We start from the raw sequence: 24,582 nt of genomic DNA, 5'->3' as shown, positions 1-24,582 counted from the left end.
CCTAGCTTTCTCACGCCGTATCTTCCACACATTGAAGCTACCTATCCATCTCTCGCAAAGCCGGAGCTATTTACATTGCAAGGGGCACTACAACCATTGATTAATTTGTGTAGGCATTTATTTCGGTGGGTTTAGATTATATTTTCGTAGCATTCGGCCCACAACTACTCCAAACACCGTTGCAACCCCTGCACCTCCCCCAGTTGATTTCCCTTTGGCTCGGTCATCGCTCTCTCGTACGTCCTTTTTCGCCTTCAACATCGCACCATGGTATTATTGCAAAAAACTCTGTTGTTCTCTTTAATTATTATAAATAACCTACAAAACTACACACCAATAGTCCACTTGGAATGGAAGAAATTTCGACCCACAAATTAAAGTGCTACAAACTACACACCGTGGGGCCCACCTGTCATGAAACAAATTTGGACCCATATATAAATTTAAAAATAAAGGACGATGATCGAACATGCGACCAGCTCCTTCAAGCCGCAGGGCAATAGGCAACATACATAGAACAGAAATGTTTGTTCATATAATGTTTTTATATTACCGCAGCCTATTTAACAGATAACATGTAATATTATTTTAGCACATTAGTGGGACCGGCTTGTTAGCACATACTATTCGCCTTCACTTACTGGTGGGTTCCATGTGTGCTATCTCTCTCGTCCCCTTCTGCGTTTAGACGCACGGGCAAACACGAAGCACTCGCGGGCGATGTTGCCATTGACCATATCTGGACGCGTTCACAAGTTACGGCACCAGTTTCACGTACTAGTAGCACTAGTCAATGTGTACGTGCAATGCACGTTAATTCGGAAGTATATTAAGTGCATGCGTATATTAAGTTGGATATTATTTGTGTGTTATTATGTGATTAGCACTATTTTTGGCATGAAATTAACTGCATACTAAACGTGTTGAGCGCTCGACATTGAAGCAGTCTAGGTCGTTCGATGACAAGGAATACATGTGGCTTGATGACGTTTTATATTTAATTTAATACGGCTCTAGCAGAACATTCAATCGATCAAACCATAGATTTCGTTCAGTCTGACTCCGACTTTCAATTATACGATGATCGATCTAAAATAAACAGAAATGATAAACGTTCGGATTTTAAGCATGGCAATCCGAACGTTTTTCATGGAAAATTTAGATTATGCGGTGGCGGCGGGGGCGTCTTGCAATGGGAAGCGGCTCCTCTATCGTGCTCTGTGTGTAATCGGGACACTGACCGACGGTGACGGCAGCATCTTGGCGTACTCCTGGACGTTGGCCTAGCTTCAAGGAAGGCCAAAATGTTCTAGACTTCAGAGCGAGTCAACTGGCGGGAGTAGGCGATTGGCGTTGGGGCAAGGAAGCGGTCGACGGCGACCATCCATGCCGCCGAGGAGGGCACTGGCACCCGCGCGGGGACAGTCACTGGCAATGGCACGGGAGAGACATTCATGTTCACGGGCACCGGCATGGGTGCGCATGTTAGTGCACACGTAGGCGCATGCGCTGGCAGGTGCATGGGCACCTGCACGGGCCTGCGTGTCACTGCTATCAGATTTCGGGTTCCGGCAGACCCTCTAGATTCGAACATTGGGGTAGGCGCGGAGATTACGCCCTCTACCTACCTGCACCTCACCGCCTCGCTAGGATCTATGCTATGAAAGGAACAACACAAGAGACACAGGGTTTATACTAGTTCGGGCCACCATTGTGGTGTAATACCCTACTCTAGTTTGTGGTGTGGTGGATTGCCTCTTGGGCTGATGATGAACAATACAAGGAAGAACAGCCTCGCGAGGGTCTGTTCTTGGCTGGTGCGACGAACTGCTAGGGGGACTTCGGTTGCGCTTTCTACTGGTTTCCCGATGATGATCCTCTCTGTTCGTCCTTGTGGGTGGCTAGTCCTATTTATAGGCAAAGGCCCTGGGCCTCTTCCCAAATATTGAGTGGGAAGGGCGCCAACAATTGGCCATTTTGAAGGGGAACATCTAGTACACTTATCTTGACTAAAGTTGGTCCTCGCCTGCCAAAGGCTCTGGTGGTGACGCCGGCTTGGGCTTCACAATGACTTCCTTCCTGCTGTTGCGACGGTCTTGGTCTTGTTGCACCGAAACGGATGCCTTTGCTTGATGCTCTCGCCTGCGCTTGCCCCTTTGCACCAAAGAGGAAAGGAGGACACTGCGCGGGCTGGCGCCCGCCTGGCGCCCTTGGTCGTCATGGCTTGCATCATGGGCACCTCGTGAGGTACCCCGGCTTGATCTCTCCGCCTCCTTGCGAGCCAGCCTGACGAGGCCGTGCCTGAGGAAGCTTCTTGTCGTCCACCCCATGAGGCTTGGCCCCTCGCGAGGGTGTTGAGCTCGTGCTGATGAAGATGGGCCATGCTGGGCCGCCCTTTGAGCCATGCCGCAGGCCGCAGGCAGGCAAGTCTGGGGACCCCCATTCCCAGAACGCCGACGGTAGCCCCCGGGCCCAAGGCGCGCCCGGACATGGCTGAGCAGAGAAGCGAAGGGGCAAGTGTGAAGCGCCGCGGGCCCTAACAGCCCGCGGCCTTGAGCGCGACATGGCGGTTGGTTGGTCGTGGGCGGCCCTACTTCCCCATGACGCCTCGGCGACTGCGCGAATTGTCAAGTCCCAGCATGCAAAGCGGGTCATGATTACCTGCGACCGTGGAGGCCGGCGGTTGGCCTCCATCGGCTATAAGTATGGAACGACGCATGCCCTTCCAGTCCATCTCTTCTTGCTTCTCCTTCTTCTCCGTCCTTGCTCCACCTTGCCGCAATGGCTCCAATCCGCCGGTTCTCCGTGGAAGAGAAGGGAAAGGCTCCCCGAGAGGGTCCCCACCCGCATCCGCCGAAGAAACGGCTAGCCCTATGCTGTCGAGGTGAGGGAGCCCGGCAGGAGATGTCGAGGCCTTGGTGCGAGCGGCCGCCGCCAGGGTTCCCGCTGCCCTTGTACGCCCACCTTGAGGGCCCTGCAGGAGATGATGTCGAGCGCCATGGACGATGCCGCCGTCAGTGCCGGCGGGTCACGGCGGTGTGCATTGTCCCTCCTGGAGTTCACGCCGATGGCTCCTCCTGAGAGTTTGTGCTCCACGCCGCCATGCCTCCTTGGCCTTGGATTCACCTTCCTCCTTCCTTCGCCTTCGTGATGCTGCAGGGGGGATACTTGGAGCTCTGGTTGCAGCACACCGGCTGCAACACCCTCGCGACTGAAGCAGAGGTCGAGGTCATCGCCCCGGGCAAAGTATTCATGACTTGAGGCTGGGGCGACATCGCCCGGGTCTGCAGGACGAGGGGCGCCCTCGTGATCCACCTGGAGTACGACGGCGCTTCCATGATGCTCTTCAAGGTGTTCAACGCGGACGGACACCGACTGGAGTGTTGCCCTGAGAGAGGTGGTCGGGGCCCTGCCGCGGCGAGGACTAGTCTCGCCGTCCGCTCCCTCAGCGGCTCCTCAGGCGGCGGGGGCGCCGGAGGATCCGACGACTCCGCCGAGCTCTACGCGACTTCGGAGACGAATGGCGACAGCTTCGAGCCACCGAGCCTGCGCCGCTCTCGGTGCAGGATGGGATCGTTAGGCCGCCGCCGCCTCTGATCTTGATGAGGTTGGCGCCTGTGCCTGACGGCCCACTGTTGATGATGGCGTCTTTTGTGGAGGCACGCGTAGTTAGTGTTCTCTAGGACCTGTTCCCTTTGTTCCTTGCGAGGAATCGGAAAGCGCGCCCCGTGGGGGCTTGCAAGATGCCTGTGGCTCTGTTTGTTAATATAGTCCTTGCCATGAAGTAGTGCGAGATGCTTATTCCGTCTTACCTTAGTTCTTCCTTTCAAACCTCACGAGGGCTTGGTGCTCTGTGCCGACAGGTCCCGGTCCCAAGGCGGCTTCAGCCATCGCTGGTATGCTAGGTCGCGATGCCGTGGTCTAGGCCAGGAGGTGAGCGGCCCGGGGTCCAGCAAGAGCCCCTGAGTCGCGATGCTCAGGAGGTCCCCTTTAGCGCTCAAGCAGCCATCGTTCGGTGAGAAAGGAACGCGAAGTTGCTAACACGGGATTGCATTAGATGCGGAGACGGTGCTGCGATAGCTAGTGTTTCCGGAGGGTGACTTATCTCGAGATTCAGGAACAGCTTCCTGGTGCGATGCTAGATCCGGGCATCGGCCGGCGAGGGGTTGCCCGGCGAGGTCCCCACATGCCTCTTCCCTCTCGCCTTTGCTCCCCTTTCTGCTATACGTCCTCGGGTCCCGCCCCTCGAGCGGGTCTCAGCCGTCGCTGGTATGCCAGGTCGCGATGCCGTGGACAAGGCTAGAGGGTGAGGGCTGGAGAGCCAGTAGGAGCCCATGAGTCACGATGCTCAGGTGCCCCCCTTTAACGTGCAAGCGGTTCGCGCGGACGAGGGTGAAGAAGATGCCGTGAGGGCCTCGCCTGGCGCTGCTCCTTGAAGGGATCTTGCAGGCCCACCACAAGAAGAACAAGAGTCCGCTATGACAAGCGGCAGTCAGTCGTTGGTTGCTTTGGAGAGTTGACGAGGCACTGAAGGCCTGACAAGGTGCCGCTGTGCGGGGCTGCCGCGGCCAGAGCTCAGCCATTCAGGTTTTTCGGCGTTGCAGGGACGGACCCATGCGCAAGCGTTGTGCCATTGTGGAGGAGATCCATCGGTTGGTGTCAGTTGAGCGGGCAACTAGGTCAAGCACGTTAATCATGAAGAAGCGAGTTCATTTAGATAGATGCAGGTAAGGCAGACATCGCAGGGTCTGGCCCGAGCGACTTGGGGATGATGCAGCCCGAGGGGCGCCCCCAACAAAGTGAGCTAGGAACATAAAGTAAAAAGGGGATACATGCCGCAGGGACGGACCCACGCGGCCTGGGAATAATGCAGCCCTGGGGGCGCTCCCAGCTGGAAACAAAACTTGATGGATGTCACCTGATAGCATTAAAGGCGAAGGGGTGTTGAAGTAGCAGACGTCGTGGGCTGCGGAAGCCGATCATCACGAGGCCCCAGGCCCAGGAGCCTCGGGAGGTTCCAGAGGCGCTGGTGGCTCCTCGTGGACCATCTCCATCTCCGCCAGGGCTGCGGAACGCCTGGCCTCCTTAGCCTCCAGGATGCTCCTCATGAGGCACTGGTACGCGACGGCCGTGTTCGGCAAGCCGTAGGGCATGCGAACATAGCTGTGGGGTGGGCCTTCGCAGTGCCCTGCGTGTGAGGGCCAGAAGCGCTCTACAGAGGCGGCTCGGTTGAGCCCTGGGATGTCGATGCAGACGCGCAGCCCACCATCCTCTCCTGGATGGGGAGCTGCGGCAGGTAAGCGGCGGCTGCCACTCATGATTCTTGACTCCTGTAACTCCTGCGTGATCTGACTGACGAACTCCTGAGGGTTTGGACCTCCTTGCCTTGCTCCTTCCCGAGGGAAACGTGCTTTGAAGCACACCTCCACGTGGTGCCCAAGCGCCTCCCTTGTGACCTTGGCAAGGTCGGTGGCCCTCTAGGAGGGAGCCCCCGAGCCTTGCTTGAGGAGGGCGCCGGGCGCGCCTTCCTATGCGACAGAAGGAGGTGCCCCCTGAGCAAGCGCAGACCCTGAGGGGCCTGCCTCCTGAGGTGTCGGGCCTGGCGATGTCTTCTTCTTCTTTGCAGCTGTCTCATGGATCCTCCCGCTCCCGCGATCTGGGCCTTCAAGTGATGCAGCCTGAAAAGCTCGCTCCAGGGAGCACACTGCGTCTCTTTCTTCACAAGGCACCGTGATGACTCCACCGCTTCTTGGCATCTTGAGGACGTTGTAGCCGTGATGAGTCACGGCCATGAACTTGGCGAGAGCTGGGTACCCGAAGATGGCGTTGTATGGCAGGCGAATGTGGGCGACGTCTAAGTCAATGAGCTCGGTGCGGTAGTTGTTGCGCGCCCCGAAGGTGACAGGGAGGCAGATCTGCCCAATCGGAACCATGGAGCCATCGGTGACTCCAGAGAAAGGCTTGGTTGGCTGAAGCTGATCGTAAGGCACTTGGAGATTGTTGAATGTCTCTACGGACAGGACGTTGAGCCCTGCCCCGCCGTCGATGAGGGTCCTGGTGACTTGCACGTTGCTGATGACTGGGGAGCAAAGCATCGGGAGGACTCCGACTGTGGCCGCGCACTTGAGCTGATCCGCTGAGCTGAACGTGATGGCGCATGCCGATCACCTGAGGAGGCGCGTGGCGTCGATGTTGGGGAGGACTGCATTCACTTCACGGGCGAACTGCTTGAAGATGCATTGAGAGGCTGGGGCTTGAGCTCCGCCCAGGATGCATGCGCTCACCGGAGCTGCTCCAACAACGAAACCCTCCATCACAGCGGAGCAGTACCTCGGGCTCCATCTCCAGACGCCTAAGATCTTCTTCCCCTCCTCCGACAGCAAAGTCAGTCGGAGCATCCTCACCGGCCAACCCAATCACGCTGAGATCGACATGGCTTCGCCAAAGAGGTTGTACACTTGTTGCATCTCTTTTTTACTCTACATGTTATATATATTATCCACTGAGCACTCGTAGTAACGGGAAATACGATTATTTTATCCTACTATATGACAAGCAGTGAGGTACCAGACAACTTAGCTATCCGTGATGGACTCTCTTGAACGCCATCATTATTTATCTCTGCGCGTCTGAGCTGTGCATTTGTCGATGGGCCTGGGAGTTGAGATAGTATGGTAGTGGCCTGGGTCCAAAGTAATAGAAGTAGCACAAAAACATTTTTTAGTGTAGGATTTTCCTTGCTCAAGCCTGCCTACTAGAATTTCCAGTGCTTGAAAGGAAAAGTGAATGAAAAACATAGGAATTGGAAAGTTTCCTATGGTACTACTTTTCATGAATTTGGTGCAAAGGAATGGAGCAAAGGAAAACTGTAGGATTTGTTCCTTTAGTGTCTCCTTGAAAGAAAAACCGTTGGAAATCTAATTTCCACTTCTCCTCCTTTTCATATTCCTATTCATCAAGCACAAGACTAAGACATAGTAGCATAATAGCATTATAACCGTACATTTTATTGTGGTTTGACTTAATCTCACCATGCTTTTTTGCATCCTGTGATCTTCCAATTGTTGTGAATCAAACAACCAGATTGGCAGAAATCCTATGTTTTTAAATTCTCTGTTTTGAGCGTGCATTCCTATCCTATTCCTGTCTATTTCCTATCCCTGCATTGTTAGAATCCTCAAATTCAAACAAGCCCTTACTCAATTACTTCTGTTACAGATATGTGTCAAAGAAAACCTTGTGTGGTTTGTCCTGCTCCTGCGGCGCTGTGTTCCACCCCAGCTCAGCTGCTCCAATGATGGAAGGGTTCACCAGAGCAGGGATCCGCTCTCCAGACTGTCTTTCGCCGCCTCAGATCTTCTTCCCCGCCGCCGGCAGCCACGACAACTGCATTACCATCATCAACTGAGCAAATGACCTTGAGGACTACACGGGTTCGCAAGAGAGGTCGCACTCTTCCGTGTCTGCTTACGTTATGCATCGCTTAATATGATGACATGCTACATTATTGTCGTGTTGACCTATTAGACTCTGAGTCATGTCCAAACTAATGCTGAAACTTGAGTTTTTAAATGGTTGTGGGGTACATATTGGGGTAGCAATCAGTACTATCTGTCTACTATCTGGTTAATCTCCGGTGTCTACTATGAGTTTCACGTTGGGTGCAAACAAACATTAAAGGAGCCATTATCTATATTTTTTAACTAAAGCTATTATCTGCCTGCTATCATTGGTTTTGGGTCTATCCACAGTTTGCTACCATCACTCTGGATTTGTGCATGCACTCCTTACATTATATCACTATGTTTTATTCCTATGCATGCCAGTTATTGTACACAATGGAACTGATCATGTAGAGCAAAAGAGACGAGCCTTGCGTGGCAATAAAATTTCATGCAGACGTCGTTCCTTGGTGGGCGCAAAGGCAGCCCCCTGCCACCAATTTCGGATCGTAATCAAGAGGAAGATAACTATTTTGAGGGGGATTCAGAAGGAGAAGACCACTCCTATTTACCCCATGAGGTCTTCGCTCTAACTTGGCATGCTGATGTTGGTAATATCATGCATATGGTGCCTTGCATTGCTTACTGTATACATTAAAGATGTCATCTGCTTAGTTTAGACATGCTTTGTGTCAATGCCATCTGTTTTGTTTCTTTATCATATATGTGAATCATGCAATGCCATCTTGTCTAGCCTGGCATCATATATGTGAATTTTGCAATGCCACCCTGGTTAGCCAGTTATCTTATATGTGAATTATATCATGCCATCATTTTTTTATTATGTGTTAAATTTGTCAACAATTTTAGTACATTCAATTACTCTTCCTGTGCATCAGCCATTCGGCACGGTCATGGAAAAATCTGGAGTGGAAACAAGGTCTTCAGAGCAGACAATGTTATCTGACGAAGCGCATGTCTTGCTGGTTACCGATAGCTCCTCACAGGAGGATTCAGAGACAGATGAGTAGTCATATTTCCCTCCTGAGGTGCATGCCCTAACTTGGCACTGTTATGTTACTCATATCGTGTGTATGGTATCTTGCATTGCTATGTCATTTGCTTAGTTTAGACATGCTTTTGTGAATGCCACCTGTTTAGTGTCTAATTATCATATATGTGAATTATGCAATGCCATCTTGTTGCAAGACATTATATATGTGAATTATGCAATGTTATCTTGTTGCAAGGCATTATGTATGTGAATTATGCAATGCCATGCTGTTTAGGCAAGCGTCATATATGTGAATTATATCATGCCGTCCTTTTTTGTATTTCTCATTGCTTTTGTTGACAATGTTTGTATATTCAACTGCTCTTCCTGTGCATCAGCCATTTGAATTGGTGATGGAGAAATCTGGAGTGAAAACAAGGTCTTCAGAGCAGACAATGCTACCTGCTGAAGCAGGTATCTTGCTGGTTACAGATAGCTCTTCAGAGGAGGATTCAGAGGCAGATGACCAGTCCTATTATCCCCCCTGAGGTGTATGCTCAAACTTGGCAGGGTTATATTACTCATATAATGCATATGTTGTATTGCAATGCTTATTTTTTACATCATATACACAATATTGAATGCCATCTCCTTAGTTGACACACCATATATGCAATTTCCCTCTGCTAACTTCCTTAGTATATAAATCATATATTTGAATTATGTCATGCCATGATGTTTACATAGACAGCATGTATCTGAATTATGGCATGCCAACCCATTTTCTAAAGACATAATATAGTTATATCATCTCATCCTGTTTACATAGTGATCATATTTTAAATTATGTCATTCTATCCATGAATTATATCATGCCATCATGTTTCCATCGACGACATGTTTGTGATTTATGGCATGCAAACCACTTTAATAGACACATCGTATAGTTATATCATGTCATCTTGTTTACATGGTCATCATATTTTGAAGTATGTCATTCTATCCTGTTTAGCTAGCCATCATACATGTGAAATTGTATCATGCTATCCTATTTAATTAGCCATTATATATGTGAAATTATGTCCTGCTATTCTGTTTGCTTAGACAACATAAATGTGAATTATTTCATGCCCTGTTTTCTTCCCTACTATCCATTGCAGATGTCTATCTTACAATGTCTGTACATTCAATTACTTTTCTTGTTTATTAGCCATTTCAATTGGAGGGAGTGATGGCAGTATCTGTGGGAGTAAAAACACAGTCTTCCGAAAAGATTGTGCTACCTGTCGATGCAAATAGAACGACGGTTGTACTTGCCCAAGAATCAGCCCCACCACACATAACCCACACTCATGCAGATTGTACCCCTACCCAGTTGGACAGAGAACCAGCTACACCCTTCTAACCCCAACCCCAGCAGATAGACACCCAGTTGTCGTTGACACAGCACTGTCTCCACCATAGAGCACCCAAACACAAGCAGTTAGTAAGGCAACTGTAGTGCCCAAATCACGAGGACCACCACTCCGAACCCGAAGTCAATGCTTAAAGCAGAAGAAGAATTGTTCTCAGGTCAGGTTCCGTAGCTATGGTTCATACTACTTTGCTCTTGCATCACTGTATTTACTGATACCAACCAATTTCAAATTTGAACAATGCAATTGAAACTCCAATGGCGCAACAGGTATGTTTTAAACCTGTTTCTTCAACGTGTTTGGCTGTTTGCAGTTGTAACTTGCTCTATGTTGATTTCAGTTTCAATTGAGTAAACAGTCATGTTCTCATGCCATGCACATTACAAGTGTTGTTATTGCTGTGTAGTTTCCCACACTTATATTCTGTCTATGTTGCTTTGTCTTAAATAGATATGATTCGAACCGTATCTATCTTGATTTGGCAACATAAACTAGAATGATATAGACCATGGAGTGACCATACTACATAGATATATGTTTGTTTCATGTTGTTATCCTGTCCACCTTACTACTAAACTGGTTTACCAAAATGAGTTTAACATACTACATTGTAAACCTGAGATGTGTTTGTTTGTTTCCCTTTTAGAACGTGGATAAAATATTGGAGAAGAGTACCCTGTTATGCAATGGTAAAGGAAGTAATGCAGATAAGGTTCAAGATAGTGAGACATTCCTGTTGGTCTCCAAGAAAGCTGATAAAACCTATATTGAGGACACTGAGACAATCCCAAAGTCCTGTCTTGATGTAGTGTTCGAGTTACTGGCTACCACTGCTGGAACCAGCTCTTCAAACTCGTTGCCTGAATCAGTTCGGCTTCTTGAGTCTCAACTTCAAGTTGAAAGACATCAATCAGATGTTATGCGACAGGAAGCCGAAGGACTGAGGAAGTCCCTGCAGAATACAGATGCATACTTTCTGGTGCAGCAGCAGGCGCTGGAGGACTTAAGCGTCAAACAAGAGAAAGTTAATAATCTTGCTAAGCATCTTGCCAGCATTATGGGTACCCAGGATATTGTTTCTTGAGCTCTTCTGAAGTGGTTTCAGTTCTGGACTTGGTTTGCTACGGCGTTTATATGCTGCTGTGTTCCCTATATTTGCACTGGTGGCGAACTTTGATGCCCAGTGGATGTAATATGTGTAATAGCCATGATAGCCTAGTGTAAGTTGCTTGCTTATTTATTTCCTTGTTGTCTTTGTTTATTTGTTTGCTTGTAGTCAGTGCAGTTATTTTTCTGCGGTTTGCTAGTGGCTGCAACAACCTATTTTTTAAAACTAGGCCACAATAACCATGGGCTAATATTTACTGTAGTGACACTGCACCTACGGTCCGTAGAAACAGTGGGCCTTCCACGGGCCGTAGAAACGATGGGCCTTCTACGGGCCACTGAAAAAATAGGCCTTCTACGGGCCGTATCACCAATGGGCCTTATACGGGCAGTATGATCGATTGGCCAAACATGAGCCAATAACAGGCCGCATTATGGCCGTAAACGGGCTAGAGTTGGAATCGTCCGTTCATGGGCCGACCATAATGGGCCATCATTAATAGGCCGTATTTCATGATGCTATGAAAACGGCCCAATGTGTTAATGGACCACCAACGGGCTGACTGTAACCACGGGCCGAATTTGTCCCATAAGCAGAAAATGACAGTAACGGGCCGTAAGTAAACGAATGCTGGAAATGAGCCCAAGAATAAATGGGCTATGAGAAGGCCGAAAGATAACATGGGCTGGAAACGGCCCAACGGAATAACGGGCCCTTAATGGGTATAAAGTGATGCACTGTTCTTTACAAGCCAGTTTCACCACGGGCCGTTAATGGGTGTAAAGTAATACACTGTTCATTACGGGCCAGTTTCACTACGGGCCGTTAATAGGCCAAGAGTTACATAGGGCCTCATATGGGCCGAAAGACGTCATGGGCCATACATGGGCCAGAAGTAAACACGGGCTGGAATCATATTGGGTGGCCCAGATGATGCTACTGGGCTTAATTCGGATAGGGCGTAACGGGCCTTGGGTTAGCGGGCTCTAAATGGGCTATATGCGAACAGGCTATTAACAGGCTTTACATGGGCCGGCCCGCCACCTTTTGACCAAGTCAAATGGGCCGGCCTTTTCATAGGAATGGGCCTCTGTTGGGCCGTGTCACGTGTCGACGTATCATAGGCCCCTTCTGTCCAATGAGTGGATGACATCTGTCCCAACGGCGAGCCGACACATGTTTCCTCCAGCCAATGATGATTTTACATGTGGAAAATCCCCATTGGTCGGGGCTGTTAACGGGTTATCGGATCCAAATCCCGACCTGATAGCTTAATGACGTTCTATTATGGTGGATGCCACGTGTCGGTCACCCTTGACGAAAGCACTTCTGTGACGCGCGATTTATCGTCATGGAAGTGGACACTTCTGTGATGATAATTTTGGTAATGTCATGGAACACTTCTACCACAGCATAGGTATGACTATCTTGATTCTGTCATAAATTTGTCATGGATGTACATGCATGACAAAAAACGTGACCTACTGTGACAAACATGTATCATCACGGAAGTGTATTTTTTTGTTGTGTAGTACGACAATATTATTTATCACATGGTATATTGTTGATAGAATTGCAACTCTCATTGCTGGTTAGGAACTGTCGTTCGATTTCATTCCAACAACAGTCATGCTTTATTCAATTTTGTGTATTCGACTTGCGATAGCATCTAAAAGCAGCGTCGTACCGATCTCTTGCAATATGAAAAGCGCTAAGGTAGAACACATGGCCCCCCAAACATAGGGTGGGTCTGCGTCCCAAATTCCAGAACCGTGAGCCTATCTTAGTATTATATTCTCAGTTGAACCCCCATAATGCCCGTACGTTGCATGTTACATCAGGATGCATTGTATGAGTATTTTATCTTGTGAGAGAAAAGGATGAACAAGGGAATGCCTTATTTGCAATTGGGGAGAGGTGTGTGGGTACCTTTTTGCAAAATTGCCATAGTTTCCTTCCTATCCGTGAGATATAAATTGGATGACCTATATTATAGCATGGCACGCACACCATCATCACCAACTCGTCTATACTGTGTTAAAAATAACTATGTTTTTTATAATTATATATGTTATATATATTCCCCTTGATTTTTCTTATGTATAAAGTTGTGATATAAAAGATTTTTATATTTCTTCAGAGAGGGAGTATCTCTCTGTTAAAAATATATTTATGTGTAACTAGTTACTCCTGTCTTTCTACTTCCTTTTGCTGATATGTGGGGCATCCGGCAACGGGGTCCACATGGCATATGCACCAAATTAGAGTGCACAACTGCACGGTAGAAACTCCCCGGTCGTAGCGTCCTAGTAATGCCCAATGATCTCCCTCGTCTGCTTGTTCAGAGAAAACCCCCTCTCAGCGATTGCATAGGGTTTTCTCATGGAGAACCAGGTACAAATTCTTCATCCACCCCCGATAAATCCAAGTCCCTTGGTCGCGGGTAATCCTAGGATGGCGGCCGCCGCCGTTGATGCATTTTTCTTCCTACTGAATCTAGTGTGTTTCATTTGTAGTGCCCAAAGTGCAAGGACCCTACATGTTTCTGCGCCCTCGGCGAGATGCCACACTTGTTCCTTCTCATCCGAACACAAGATTTTAAAACGCGCACAGTATGTTCCTTGATTCCTCTTTTCTATCCGGGAGGGTGGGGTTTTTTGAACATGTTGTCGACTAATTTGGAAATTTGGATTGCTATATTTGGTTAAATGGTACTACTAGTACGATGGTCAACACTGACGTGAAGGAGGAAATTATTTCTAGATTTGGATAGGGAATACATCGTGTTCTCATATAAATTTCCCTGTGGTGCATTATTTGCTCTACCAGAACACATGTACTCAAGATGCCCAGCCTTGCCATAACTGAATACACCAGTTTAATGGTCACAGTGAAGACAAGCCATGGATATAAGTTCCGAGTTGGGTTCATGAACCAAGAAGATCGCTGCTTTTTTTATAGATGAACTTGGATAAATTTTCTCAAGTGTTACAGACTGAAATTTGGCGCACGAATGTTGATGGAAATAGGAGAACCTGGTCTCATCTTCACTGCGATCTTGCACCCCGACGTCATTCCAATTGTTCATCCATGTTAGTTTTGTATCTGGTTCTTGCTTGTTGCCTCGATTACTTCTTAATCCACCTATTTTGTCTAACTAGTCACAATTTAAATTTAGAACTAGCAACAAATCTCTCATGAAGATGCTACTTCTAACTAATATTATCTTATATTTGGTGGCATGTGTATGTTTTTTCAGAGTTAAGCAGGTTGCTCGTTTGTTATTCTGTAAGAACTCAGTTGTTACTGATGGCACTGAAGTTGACTCGGACGACATCCACAAGTTCCGACACTTTATTGATTGTCTTGAGGTCCTTGTGGGGCGTTCCAATGGTGGATGGCCATGTGGGATATGTGTGCCACTGCTGCACTCGTTGACTAGGTCCAACAGAGTCGAGAAACTTATGGTACGAGTTGTTTTCTGTTATATATGTTGTTCAAAAACTATTGCTTATACACGGTTTTACATATGTGATCTTCTTGAAATGGAAACTGCCCAATTCTATAGTTGCTATACAGATGCCTGACCATGGTCGGGTCAGACTTGCGCTTGGTCACAACATGATGTTTATGTCGACCATATCCATTCCCCGTGGAGGTGAAAAGATACTTATTCATGGGTGGTCTCAAATAATGAAGGCCCGTCCATCTTGGAGAATAGGACAGAAGATTATGTTCCTTATTTTCGATGGCTCTAAAGCGAATATCCTGTTTATTGACCACATTGCGAGTTGAAGACGCTTTCAGAAGGTTGTGGATGCTCGGGGTGGCGCATGGGCCTTGTCCTCGGGTTTGGCGGCCTCATCCTTGGTTAACTATAGGCAAAGTAGCACTGTTCGAGGTGTGCTTTTGTACGATTGAACTTGTATAAGTACTCATACTGCTTTCAACTATGGTTGTTAAATGCCCGTGCTGGTTTCTGTTAAGGTTCTTAAGTACTCCTGCTGCTTTTACAGTATGTCGTATTTCTTCAGTCCTATCTTCCACTAGCCGCCAAAACCAAACCAGCGCCGGCGGGGCCGCCTGCTTCCGCTTCCCACGGCTGGCGGCGCCTCAGCGCACATATCGCCGCCCCACCGTCTCCTAAATCAATAACACCGATGTTCGATGCCTCGCCGTCGTCCTCCGCGTGCTTTGGTGCGCTCGCCGTGGCGCCGCCGTCTCACGTTGTCAACATGGTCAACAAACAACAGGAATCGACATAAGTACTTGGAGAGGATGACAGTAGGGGCCCACCATGTCAGCGTATGGAAAAAGAAAATTCTTCCTCCTAGTGGTTTCCTTACATCTGGGACCCACGACATTGTGAGCGTATATAGTCAATAGAAAAGAGAACAGCACAAGATTGGCCGACACCTGGGATGTAACTGCTCGAGCAGTATTTTTTTTGTTATTGTTGAGACAGAGCAGGGTTTGAACTAGGTTGTGGACCGTCTAGCCCAACCTTGTATTTTTTGTTCACCATACGACCAACCCAGCTATTTTTTCTTTGTCAAAATGAGGCCAATTTATTTTTTCTGAAGAATACCCAATCCAGGCCTACTTATTTTTCTATGCCCTGATGGGATGCAACTCTTTCAAGACGCCTGCTAATCGTGAAAGTAATATGAAATGGGTTGTGAATATAAAAATAGATGACAAATTGGCAATTACTTCATAATTTCTCAATTTTTTCACATTTTCATATTCCTATTTCACTAGGCTTTAACCTAATTTAAATATATCTTCAAAGTACTTTAACTATGGCTCGACATTTCGGTATTAAAAATAGTTTGGAACCCAAAGAAATACGTGAAATTTCGTTTAAATTTTTAACCCTGGCCCTGGCCAACAAAAAAAACGGACCGCAATAAATTGCATAAGAAGTTGCAATGAGATATATATAAATTATTAGAAAAAGAGGGAATGGTCTGACTTGTGGGCCTATTAAGTTGACGCGTATGCAACATACTTTTATTTATTATAAACGTCAACAAACGATTCTAGCAAACGTAACCGTCGGATGTCAATCGAATGGCCGTCGTGTTTCTTCAATCTCTGATCTTCTTGCTCCCGCCTCCCATGGCCAGCTGAGCTACCGCGCAGGACTCACCACCCCCTACTACTCCCACTGCTGGATAGGGCATCCCTCTACTCACCCACACCCCTTGTTATTCTACGGTGATGGTAGCCTCACACCGCAGCCGAACCAGTGAACGCTCTTACTCATCTCCATGCGGGTTTCCACTGCCGCGTCTTCCCGGCTCTGCGTCATCCCCTTCCTAGCCATCGTCGTCGTCCACCACCATGGTGCTCTCGGTGTGGCATGGTCAATGTGGTCAAGGAACGACTTCCATCGGAAGAGTACTGTGCGTGGAGAGGCTGAAGTTGGGTCCACGATGGCCGCAAGGAAGTGCCTCCTTATTCCGTGCAAAATAATTATTCATCCACCAGACAGCAGGGACCCACCGGATGGGCCACCGTATTTCACAAAAAAAGGTTTCCCCCCTGACTGGTGGGACCCACCAGCTACATGTTCGCACGCAAGGAAGTGCATCCATATTACGGGCAAAAAAATGATTCGCCCCCCTGACTGCTGGGACCCACCATCTATATCTTCGCACGCAAGGAAGTGCCTGACAGTCGGGACCCACCTGATCGAAGCATACATATCATTGTCATTCTGGTCGCGAACGTGTACGTACATACTGGTCGATGTAGAGGCGCGTACATGTCGTTGTAGAGGTGTGCACGTAGCATATACACCTACGTACAAGGACCAGGGTGCAAGAAAGTAAATACGGCCATGTACGTACATATGGGCGGGTCTCTCAAACGCCTACTCACGCATACGTATGGCCAAGCCTCGTGTACATGGCTGGGTCGGAACAGAGAAATAGTGTCGTCGTCTTGTTCACGGGGAGCCAACTGGCTGGGTCAGAATGGAATGCATCGTCGTGTTCATCGGGAGGGCTCGGATGGAACAGCTGATGGAAACGAGGCATGGCGTATCGTAGAATGGAGGAAACCACCTTGTGTTCGATCGGCCATGTTCGAAACGGTATCCTGTTCATCGGAGGGTCTGGCATACCGCAAAATGGAGGAAACGGACTTCTATTGGACCTCCTATGGTTGAAACGGGGTCCTGTTGATCGGGAGGGGTGTGGCGTACCGCAAAACGGAGGAAATGGACTTGTGTTGGAACGCGACGGTCGAAACGGGGGTCCTGTTCATCAGGAGGGGTGTGGCGTACCGCAAAATAGGACTCCACGGGATATTGTTCATCGCCACCGTCGACCTCCTCCAGCCTCCACGGGCTACTGGTCATCCACCATCGACCTCCTCCAGCCTCCACCTGCGAGTGTTCATCCACGGGCTCTTGTTCATCCAGCCTCCACTACGTGCTACTCCACGGGCTATTGTTCAGTCAGCCCTCTCCACGGGCTCCTGTTCAACCACCCCTCCATGGGCTACTGTTCATCTGGCCCTCGAGCGGCTACTGTTCAACCATCCCTCCACCGGCTATTGTTCAACCTTCCCTCCATGGGGTCCTGTTCATCTAGCCCTCCACGGGGTCCTGTTCATCCACGCCCAACCGGCTCAATCGATCAGGGTCTTGTTCATCCACCGGCAACACCACGGGGTCCTATTCATCCAACCCCAACTGGGAATTGTTCATCCAACTCCCGGCCCCCAGCAACGCTCACTGTTCATCCAGAGGCAGCATCAATTGGCTTCAGTTAGCAGCAGTAGCGAAGGAATTGCTCGATCGCTCGGGTTCAGTAACGCGTAGCCTATAGTGCAATCGCTCGGGTTCACTTAGGCGGCGCCTCGCTCGGGTTCAGTTAGAGCCCAACGCCTCGCACCCACGCGCGTATGGTACGAGAGAAATGCGCATCGCTCGGCCCCCTACCACCCATCTAACCGGGAACTCCCCGATATTTTCCTCGCCCTCGCTTGTACCACGATTTTTCTGTCATGGACAACCCAAAGAATGTCATGCAGGTGCGTCTCCACCCCGCCCAGGATGAAAAGCCCATTTTCTGTCATGATTTTTTGTCATAGCAGTAGGAGCCCATCACATTTATGATGATACCGGGTTTTGTCACAATTATTGTCGTAGAAGTGTCATAACTATGACAGAAAAAAATTTGTTCGGCCCAAAATGTCACAGTTGTGTCTTTTTTTTTTATACTGTCGGGCGGCAAGCAGCTGACACCATGGGGAGCTCGGGCGTGCCAGATGTCACCTCCCTGCCTTCCTGGTAGGGAAGAAGCAGCTGGCTGGCGGGGGCCAGCACAGTGTTGGGCCGCTAGGTGGGTCGGCTAGGTAAGTTGGCCTGCTGAGTTCCTTTTCCTTTCTTTTTGTTTTTCTTTTCTTTCTGTAAGTTTTTAGCTTTTCTAAAAATGCTTAGGCACTTTTAAAAATCATGAAACTTCTCATGCCCACTATATAGAATATATTCAACAATAAACATTTCGGTTTATGATTATTTGGACATTTAAAATGTTTTATAGCATTTAAATGTCATAATGCAAATAACATATGATTTAATCCAGTGACCTTAAGATGTCCTAGAAAATTGTGCACCATTTTTGTGAAAGGTTCTAGACCAAGGCAAAGATGATGAACATTTTAGATTTTAGAAGGGCATTTCAGGTTCATTAAAAAAGATTTTAGTAAACCCTATTTGGATTAAGGGGGTGCTGGGGGTTCTGTCATCCCCATTTCCAACTTTTTGAGCAAAGTAGACAAGATGTAGTCACTCTAATGCATGGACTGACTAGGGTTGTGACAACTCACCCCCACTCAAAAAAATCTCATCCCGAGATTTAGGATCCTTCGGGAAGAAGGTGGGGTACTCAAGTCGAAGACGATCCTCCATTTCCCAAGTGGCTTCTTTCTCAGAATGGTGTGATCATTGAACCTTGAGAAACTTGATGTTATGGCGTCGAGTGGTACGCTCGGCTTGATCAAGGATACGAACGGGATATTCTTGATATGTGAGATTATCTTGAAGATTAAGCATTTCGTGGTCCACTCCACGTATAGGATCCGAGAAGCAACGCGTGGGTTGAGAAACATGGAAGACATCATGAACTCTAGAGAGGTGCGTAGGTAGTTCCAGTTAGTAGGCAACTTCTCCTTGTTTGGCCAAAATGTGAAAGGGCCCAATGTAGCGAGGAGCCAATTTGCCTTTGATACCAAAGCGATGGGTTCCCTTTAGAGGAGTAACCCGAAGGTAAGCCTTCTCGTCAACTTCAAAAGTCATAGCCTTATGTTTATGACCATATTGCCTCTTTTGACGTGATTGGGCTATTTTCAACTTTTCACAAACAATGCGAACTTGCTCTTCTGCTTCCTGGATCATATCTGGGACAAAGAATTGTCTTTCCCTGGTTTCTGACCAGTTAAGAGGCGTTCGACACCTTCGCCCATAGAGAACTTCAAAAGGAGCTTTGCCCAACCTAGATTGATAGCTATTGTTATAAGCAAATTCGGCAAATGGAAGGCATTTCTCCCAATCCATTCCGAATGAGATAATAGAAGCTCGGAGCATATCTTCCAGAATTTGATTGACGCGTTCTACTTGACCACTTAATTTAGGGTGGAAGGCGGTGCTAAAGGAGAGATGGGTTCCCATAGCATTTTGGAAACTTTCCCACAATCGAGAGGTGAAGAGACTTCCACGATCCGAGTTAATTTCCAATGGAACATCATGGAGAGGCATTATTCAGGAGATATACAAATCTTCTAGCTGACTAGCGGTTATACTCTCTCGAATAGGCAGGAAATGGGCTACGTTGGAAAGGCGGTCGATGAAAATGAAGATAGCGTTATTCCCTCTCTTGGTCCTGGGAAAACCGGTGATGAAATCCATACCAATTTTATCCCATTTCCATTCAGGAATAGCTAAAGGTTTAAGGGTGCCAGCAGGCCGTTGATGCTCTGCTTTAACACCACGACAAACATTGCAATTAGCAATATACTGCGCAATTTGTCTCTTCATCCTAGTCCACGAGAATGTCTGGCGTAGGTCCTGATACATGTTAGTACTACTGGGATGAATGGTGAGAGAGGATTCATGAGCATCCTTAAGGATCAACTGTCGTAGATGCTGGTTCTTGGGAACCACTAGGCGGTTCTCAAAGAAGACAACACCTCGGTCATCCATAGAGAAACATTTAGCAACCAGCTAGCAATGTTCTCCCGGGTGCGAGTTATACCTTTATATCGCTTCTAAGCAGCTATGATTTGATCCGTAAGAGTAGATTTCGCCACCAAGGTGGAAAGGAATCAACAATGTGAAGGTTAAGCTTCCAAAATTCCTCATGGAGAACTGGTTGACTTTGTTGTAACATTAGATTGTTACAATGAGATTTGCGACTTAGTGCATCAACCATGACATTGCCTTTTCCTGGGGTGTATGTTACTCCTAAGTCGTAATCTGTGATCAACTCGATCAAATGTCTTTGCTTGAGATTCAAATCCAGTTGGGTGAATATATATTTGGAACTTTGGTGATCGGTGAAGATTTTGCAACAATTATCGAGAAGGTAATGTCACCAAGTTTTGAGTGCATGGTCTACAGCTGCAAGCTCTAGATCATGTGTAGGATAATTTTCCTCATGTGGATGCAAATGCTATGATGCATAGGCAATTACATGACGATCTTGCGTGAGTATGCAACCTAGTCCTTGTCGCGAGGCGTCGCAATAGATAACAAAGTCCCTGGAGAAATCTGGTGGTACAAGTACGGGACACATCTCACACGTCTTTTCCGTTCCTGAAAACCGTGCTCGAACTGTGGGGTCCACTCAAACTTTTTATCTTTCTTGAGGAGTTTTGTTAGAGGTTCAGCAACCTTGGGGAAGTTCTCGACAAAGTGGCGGAAGTAGCTCGCTAAGCCAAGGAAACTCAAACTTGCTTAACCGATTCAGGTGGAGTCCAATTAAAAACGGCTTGAACTCGCCCGAGATTGACAGTAATACCCTTACCAGAGATTACATGGCCTAGATAGGTCACTTCTGGCAACCAACATTCACATTTAGAGAATTTGGCATAAAGGTGATGCTCTCGAAGTTTCATCAATACTAGCCTTAGATGCTTAGCATGTTCTTCCTCATTCTTGGAGTAGATGAGTATATCATCGAGGTATAACACGAAGAATTTATCCAAATACTCTATGACGATCGAGTTCATTAACCGAGAGAAAGTGGATGGGGCATTGGTTAAACCGAAGGACATGATGGTGTACTCATATTGGCCATAACGAGTAACAAAGGCCGTTTTGGGAATGCCCCTGTTCTTGATTTTGATTTGATGGTAGCCCAACCTCAAATCCATCTTAGAGAAGACTGAGAATCCACCGAGCTGATCATACAGATCGTTGATCCTGGGAAGCGGATACTTGTTCTTGATGGTGACCAAATTGACGGGTCGATAATCTACAACCATCCAATCCGTACCATCCTTCTTCTTGACGAAGAGATCGGGACAAGCCCATGGAGAAGAACTAGGACGAATGAACCCCTTTTTCAAGGACTTGTCGACTTGTTTCTTGACCTCAGCTAGTTCTAGAGGTGCCATCTTATAGGGTCTCCAAGAGATTGGGACAGTTCTTGGGATAAGATCTATCACGAACTCGACATCCCTGTCAGGTGGAATACCTGGCAGTTCTTCTGGAAAGGCATCCGGAAAGTCACGGACTACTGGAACGTCTTCGAGGTCTAACAAAGGACTGGCATGAATAGAGTAGAGTTGTTGCTTAGCTACTCGGGTTAAGACATTAACTACCTTGCCCGATGGATGTGTAAGTTGAACAGTCCTGGAGTAACAATCAATCTTAGCATGATGGGCTAACATCCAGTCCATACCCAAGATGATATTTATGTCCAAGGATTTGAGAGCTATCGAAGATGCAAGGAAAACAAGTCTATCAACATGAATTTCATTCCCATGGCTTACTTTAGAAGTTTGCCATCTAGAACCAGGAGTAGAAATTTCCATGGTAGAGGGCATGTCACAAAATGCGGTGTTATGCAAACAAGCATAGCTCTCGGATATGAGTGAATGAGATGCTCCAGCATCGAAAAGAACAGATGCCGGATGGCAGTTAAAAAGGAGCGTACGAAGAATGACCTTGGGATCCTCTTGAGCCTCTTCAGCTGAGACACAGTTCACATGGCCACGTGCAGCGGTGGCCAGCTTGGCGTAGTACACCTTCCCTGTTGGCTTGCCATGGCCAATAGCCTTTCCGGACTGGTTGGGGTTGTTCTGGGGACACTCTCGCATATAGTGACCCGGCTACACACTTGAAGCATGTCACAGTGTTGGTGCATGGGGGAGCATTGGCTGTTGACCCACCATAGGACTTGGGCGGTGCATACTACTGGGTTGGACGAGACGCCTGATAAGATGGCCTTGGTGTGAACCTGGGTGGCAGAGCTGTGTTAGGCACCCACACCTGGCGCTTTTGAGAGGCCGAACCGGATGAGGAACTAGTGTCACGGGCATGCTTGTGCGTAGCTTCGAAGTCAGTTTGACCTGTGTCAGCACTGATAGCCTTGTTCACTAGCTTCTGGAAGGAAGTGCACTCGTGTAGTCGGAGATCACGACGAAGCTAGGGGCTAAGTCCCTTGCGGAACCTTGGCTGCTTCTTGGCGTCGGTGGACACTTCTTCAGATGCATAGCGTGCTAGATTTCCAAACTCTCTGATGTATGCATCCACAGTGAGCCTACCCTGGGTGAAATTGCAAAACTCCTCCCGTTTGTGATCCATAAGACCTTCCGGGATGTGATGCTCACGGAAAGCCTTGCTGAACTCTACTCAAGTGGTAACCTGGCCAGCTGGGCGCATGGCCTCATAGTTCTCCTGCCAAAGGCTGGCGGGGCCTTCAAGATGATAAGCAGCAAAAATGACCTTTTCAGCTTCGGCTACCTGTGCAGAATGTAGCTTGTGGGTGATGTTGTGGAGCCAATCATGCACGTCGAGGGGCTCGACGGAATGATGGAAGGTGGGTGGATACAGCTTGATGAAGTCATTGAGGGACACCAAGTTGTTCCTCTGGCGATGTGCTGTCACTACAAAAAAAAGACACATCCATGACATTTTGGGCCGAACAAAAAAAATTCATACTTATGACACTTCTATGACGATAGTTGTGACAAAACCCGGTATCATCATAGATGTGGTGGGCTCCTACTTCTATGACAAAAAATCATGATAGAAAATGGGCTTTTCGTCCTGGGCGGGCGGAGACGCAGCTGCATGACATTCTTTGGGCCGTCCATGACGGAAAAACCGTGGTAGAAGCGAGGGCGAGGAAAATATCGGGGTGTTCCCGGTTACGGTTGGTGGTCCGGACCGAGCGATGCGCGTTTCTCACGTACACGTATGCGCATGTGTGCAAGGCGTTGGGCTCTAACTGAACCCGAGCGAGGCGTTGGGCTCTAACTAAACCTGAGCGATTGCACTGCAGGCTACGCGTTACTGAACCCGAGCAATCAATCGATGGCTGTTAACTGAACCCGATCGAGCGATTCCTTCACTACTGCTGCTAACAGAAGCTGATCGATGCTGCCTCTGGATGAATAGTGAGCGTTGTTGTGGGGGTTTGGATGAATAGGTCCAGGTGGGGTGGATGAACAGGACCCCGTGGTGTTGCCTCTGGATGAACAGGACCCTGACCGATAGCGCCGATTGGGGCTAGATGAACAGGACCCCGTGGAGTGCTGGATGAATAGGTCGACCCCGTGGAGGGCTGTATGAACAGTTGATGGTGGATGGGTGGATGAACAGTAGCCCGTGGAGGGGTGGTTGAACAAGAGCCCGTGGAGAGGGCTGCTTGAATAGTAGCCGGTGGAGTAGCGTGCGGTGGAAGTTGGATGAACAGGAGCCCGTGGATGAACAGTCACCGGTGGAGGCTGGAGGAGGTCGACGCTGGATGAACAGTATCTCGTGGAGGCCATAGGAGGTCGACAGTGGAGATGAATAGTATCCTGTGGAGTCCCGTTTTGCGGTACGCCATACCCCTCCCGATGAACAGGACCCCCGTTTCGACCGTAGCGCTCCAACACAAGTCTTTTTCCTCCGTTTTGTGGTACCCCACACCCCTCCTGATCAACAGGACCCCGTTTCCGCCGTAGGAGGTCCAACCCAAGTCTATTTCCTCCGTTTTGCTGTACGACAGACCCCTCCCGATGAACAGGATCCAGTTTCAAATGTGGTCGGTCGAACACAAGCCTTGTTTTCATCGGTTGTTCCGTCCAAGCCGATTGGCTACCATGCGTTATGTTGCCTCCCGATGAACATGACGCATTTTGTTGCCTCCCGATGAACACAACACATTCCGTTGCCTCCCCATGAACATGACGAGACGCAGTTTCTCTGTTCCGACGTAGCCATGTACACGAGCCCTGGCCGTACCTATGCACGAGTAGGCGTTCGAGGCCCTGCCCATATGTACATACGTGGCCATATTTTCTTTCTTGAACACTGGTCGTTGTACATACGTGTACATGCTACGTGTGTGCCTCTACTACGACATGTGTGCACCTCTACATCGACGAGTATGTACGTAC

The sequence above is a fragment of the Triticum aestivum genome, chromosome 3B, assembly GCF_018294505.1.
Source record: "Triticum aestivum cultivar Chinese Spring chromosome 3B, IWGSC CS RefSeq v2.1, whole genome shotgun sequence".
NCBI classification, from domain to species: domain Eukaryota; kingdom Viridiplantae; phylum Streptophyta; class Magnoliopsida; order Poales; family Poaceae; genus Triticum; species Triticum aestivum.
This window is presented reverse-complemented; position numbering follows the sequence as displayed.